Here is a 5277-nt window from a genome sequence, read left to right on the forward strand (position 1 = left end):
GACGCAAAGCCCTGGCCGTTCAAGAAAAGAACCTCTTTTTACTCAAAAGCTGAACAAAGGATCACTTCATCCAGCTACAAAACGTAGCCTTCTCCGAGGTGGAACGCAGCAGATGTGGGACGGCGCACAGCAACTCTACTTTGCGGTTGAGACCATAAAAGACCTTTCTTCCACACACCAGAGACATGTTTTTCTCCAAATCACAATGCCTTGTTAAAGCCTTGTTCTCTCCCTCCCTGTGCTTATATTCAAATCAATCCACACAATTCAAAAGATGAAAAGATATCAACTGCACAGATCTTTACAGCTGCTTGAAGGCTTCCGCGAGGAGCGCTCTGTCACAAAGCACCAATTTTTCTGTCAAAGTGACAATTCATTTAAATCACAACAGTCAATGGAAACATGTTGGTTTTGATGGAATTCCAATGCAAATCTAGCAAACTCCCATCAGGGTCCCATCTGGTGCTCCACCAGCCTACCCCCTTGCCAGCCTAGATGCCAAGTGCTGAAAACGGTAGAAATCTTGAAGTCCAAGCAGAACGTTCCTGAAACCAACCCACCGTGAATTTCAGGACCCTAACAGACCTGAAAAGAGGAATTTCAGTTTCAGCTGAGCTTAAGCACTTAGACACCATTCAACGCCAAGTGTTTTTCAGTAATAATGCCACATCTGCCCTCCAGAACAAGCCAGAAAGAGGAAGTATTACAGAAAACAAGGATCTATGAATGACATTTAATGAAGCTACCTTGACAAGCCTCGAGTTGGCATTGTTCAAGGTGAAATACATGCTATGTGAAACAAACAAAAAAAAAACCCTGTGAACTTCATTCTCGTCCAGCGCTGTTTATAATTGTGAATTCCCAGCTAAAATAAGACAGCAGCAAGCATGCTACAGGAATTTATACCTGACAGGCTCAGTAAACACAATACCCCTGTCTGGAATACACTAATATACTTCAGAACTTGACACTAATACACTTCAGGATTAGAACAGGAGTCACGCTTCACAACGTAATAAACCATTTCAACTAGTAACTTGACACAGGACTTTGGACTGAAAAGACTCGTTCAAAGCACGTCCAGTTTATACAATTCTTGAATCACACTAAGACCCGCCATAGTAAGAAGTCCTGCATATATTTCTCTTAAGTGAAATATCTCAAACAATATACTTTAGAATGTAAAACATTCCCTTTCTTGCAGGTTTGCCTTAAAAACCTTACCTGGTGAACCACCAGCAGAACAGGTATTCAGCTGCTTGTGAAACTCAACTCAGAACTGATTTTTAATATTCAAGCACAAAACCTAGGCATTCTTAATGACAGCTACATAAAGAATTCCCTATAAACAGTTGACAGATTTTAACAGAATAGCATTTTTACCAAATGGACATTCATTATTTCTATTGTTGAGAGTCACTAAAATACTTTTTCTGAGAACTTAATTTTCCTGTGGCCTTTTTGCTGCTGACGTTCCTTTATTTCATGTTAAGTTCACAGGAAAATGAAATGAATCGCCGCTTCCAGGTAAGAATAACTGATCTTCTCCAGTATCTTGAATACGTGAAGTTACTCAGGAATAGCTTCTCCTAATCCTTTTCCCACAAAAGCAGAAAAGCCTTCAGGCTAGGTTTACAGTCGGATTTACAAATTCCTTTATACCATACTGTATACTGTTAAAACCATTTCAACAGATGATGTTATCAGTACATCCACTTGGCAGTTCCAAAGAATCCTTTATCCTGGTGATGATGATTAGGCCTCAAGTCTTGAACAAATTAGATGCAGGCTACTAAATATAACATACATAATATAAGTTACAGACCAGGAAAAGTGATAAAAATATTTTTCTTCAAACTAGAGCAGGGGAGACACTAGGCAGTAACAGCAAGTTCTAACACAGCTATTAATCGTAGCACAGAACAAAGTCCCAGAACCGATGATCAAAACCCACTGGAGCAGGCTCCTATTATTTGCTGCCCGGCGGTTCGGTGAGGTGGAATGCTGTGCCAACCCCTGCGTACTGAAAACAATGCTAATTCTGCACTGTTTGAATGAGCGCAAGGTCAGAAACAAGCAGACTATCATTATTATGTCTGCTAGCTGTGTATGGGAGAGTTTACGTTCAATTCATCAAGTCCACGCTGGGAAAAAAGCAAAGCAGAAAAACATCCACTTGATGAAGAACAACATTTGTCCACTGGATGCTTCTTTTACCACCCACGCACGCACCTCTTTCTCCAGCTAAAAAGGGCAAGATTTCTCCTGCCTAGAGTAAACAACCGGTGCATGAATTCTAAGGACTCATTCTGGGCAAGAGCTACCACTCTCTGCTTCACAGAAAGGCATACACCTAGGTGTACACATGGTGTTTCGGCAGGCGGGAGGGCAGTCCCCACTGATGTACGTGCAACTTTAAAACTTGAAACTCAAGTCTTTCTTAAGCCCATTTTTATCTCCAGTAATCACTAGTAATACAAGACCTAAATTCCAAAATCCCTTTTTGTTGTTAAAAACAGTCAGGTCATACGATAGGTTTACTTATTTACAGAACAGTCTATCGAGCCTGGCTACCTTGAAAAACCTGTTTTCCAAACTATTTTACAGATGCCATTGAACTGGTTTGGTGCATTCAGACCCAACACACACCCAGTTTATACCTGGGCTAAGTCTTCAAACTGCAAGTGTGTAATACATACCAAGAACAAAACCTATTTTTCACTAACACTATTAAAAACAAAAGCCCAGCACATCTACGCAGAAGGCCTGTCATTTATGCTAGGCATCGAGGAACTGAACTTTGAGGCTACTTTCCTTTACCTGTCAAGCGGTACGAGCACATCAGATCACAGGACTTCGTAAGGTCACACACACATAAACCTGAACATCAGATTTTCAGTACGTTGAAAACATCGTGTCGGCAATTCCAATCTTGAAGCTGTCACAGGGAGAACCCAGATAACAATAGTAGCATTGTCACCTTTTTTTTTAAAAAACTCATCTTAATAACTACCTTTCTATCTCAGATGAATTGGACAAAAATCTGAACGTGGACCGTGTACGCACCAGACAGCACGGTAAGGTAAAGCAGTATATCCTGACTTACAGCTGTATTACAGAAATGCTGTCTGAGGGTTCATACAAGCAACCAGGCCTGCACAGCTGTCACTACACCACATAACACGGCTACTCAGACCTTGCGGAGGCCACAGCATGAGCAATCAGAGCCCTCTATGCCAAGACGTAGACTACCGTCATCTCAGTTAGGAGAGACAATTAAGTCTAGTGTAAGCACTCAGAGTACCCACAAGCCAGTTCTGCCTATTTATGACGTTTGCAGGACTATCTAAGAGGGCACTACCTCAATTTGTTCAGCTCGTTCCTTTGCTGCTGTATGGAAAAAAGCCCAAACTGCCCCTGCAATTAGCAATTCCTAACGTGAGCCGAGACCACCGTCAATTTTGTCTTGCACTCACCAGCCGGATTGCGAATGGCAGCAGCAGAGGAGACTGTATACCTTCGTTTCTGCCAACTGCGCTTAACCGCAAGTCACAAGAGTTCATGTGGTAGCACCCTCGGACTCCAAACAGTTCTCCTCCTGTTCCCTACAAAAATCTTAACTGCCTTCAGCCACGCACTTCCTGCATTCAGAAGCTCCTCCATTTCCAAGGCTTATTTTTCTGTATTAATGTGCTCAGTTAATGCTCTCCTCATTTTTCACTATCTCTCTGGCTCCCAGAACAAGACTCAACAACAGAACCAATAATCCTCGATGCTTTTCTTACTGTTTCATAAAGTGTTTCAATATCCAGGAAGAACTTTGCTTATATCGAAAAGGGGAGAAACACATTAAATCTTAAATGCAACTAAGTAACTACCCACAGCGTTTTCAGGGCTTAGCACAGTTAAAAAGACAAAGAGCAGAATCTTAATATAGCACATTTCAAAGGCTGGACCTCAAATAAGGCAAGCACAAGGCACCAAAACCATCCCTATCCTTGCAGCAAGCTATTTATAATAATAATTATCCCTTCTATTCTTAGCTTTGCTCCACTTTGTACTTTTAACACAAATTAACATAGTGTTAAATGTAAGCTGAACTATGAATTTCTGATTGCCTCTTTGTAGCGCTCCATAGACTTGACAGTTTGAAGGTGATACCAGTTCAAGCTCACAAAAACAAAGAAAGAAATGGCAACTTGCACATGAAGTACAAAAACCACAGTCTTGCTTAGAGCATCATTTTAATTTTGCACATAAAAATAGAGAGGAGGGGGAAAAAAAAAAAAAGAAAGAAATGTGGAAAGACAAATAAAAAGAGCCAGCAGATCACTGCTGCATAAATTTCCATGGAAAATCATGAAGTCGATGTGATAGAAAGAAAGAGGAAGCAAAGGATAAATTATATTCCTGTGCCCAAAAGATGAGGTAGGGTAGTTGCACTAATACAGCAAACGGGAGTGGAAAGTACCTAAGTGACTTTGGAGAAGAAGCCTCGCTGGCTTGTGCTCCAGTCCACTTGAGGCACATGTTCAACACGGGGAAGCTCCACCCGGGTACGAACAGAGCGAGATGAGCTGGTGCATAACCCTACAATGGATGCTTCTAAGCCTCGTTTAAACCAATTTACCTGTCTGCCTCGCAACCTACGTTGAGTAAGCTTGAATGAATGTATGAGCATCCACATCAGGAGTTGTAATGCCTAAAACATTAACAATAAACGCTTTTCCTCTAAAAGTGGGAGTGGTTATTCTGATACGACCAGAGCCACATTGGGAAACGCTACCGGTGAAACCTGTATCCCTTTCCTATAACGTACACGTTACTGGCGTTCGCTGGGGCTTAGGCTCCTAAGTCACTTCGTTGCTTTTGAAAACTACACCCTCTAAACCCACCCGACACAGAACAGGCGCATCGCCATCCTCAGCACCACCCGCCACTGAACCAAAACCCACCAACATCACCCAGTGCCCTGAAGGCTTCTGCACCGAGGAAAGAGCGTATTTTTAGTACTGTCGGGTCTCACGCAGACCGAGGGCGCTGGCCTTTTGTACGCTCTGGCCACATTTGCACTTCATTTCGGGAGGATCTACCCTGTCGAGTTACGAATACGTTGCAAGACGCCTCCCCCGGAGAAACGTACGGGGACCGTAGGCAAGATGATGACATTTGGAGATAACGGAGATGGGGCCCCTTCTCGCTATAACCGAGGCAACGCAGAAGCGGCCGGCCCCTTTTTTCCGCCCAGATTGCCGGGGGTGCCCCGGGGGCCGGGCC

The sequence above is a fragment of the Pygoscelis adeliae genome, unplaced genomic scaffold (genome assembly GCF_000699105.1).
Source record: "Pygoscelis adeliae isolate BGI_AS28 unplaced genomic scaffold, ASM69910v1 Scaffold187, whole genome shotgun sequence".
Taxonomy (NCBI): domain Eukaryota; kingdom Metazoa; phylum Chordata; class Aves; order Sphenisciformes; family Spheniscidae; genus Pygoscelis; species Pygoscelis adeliae.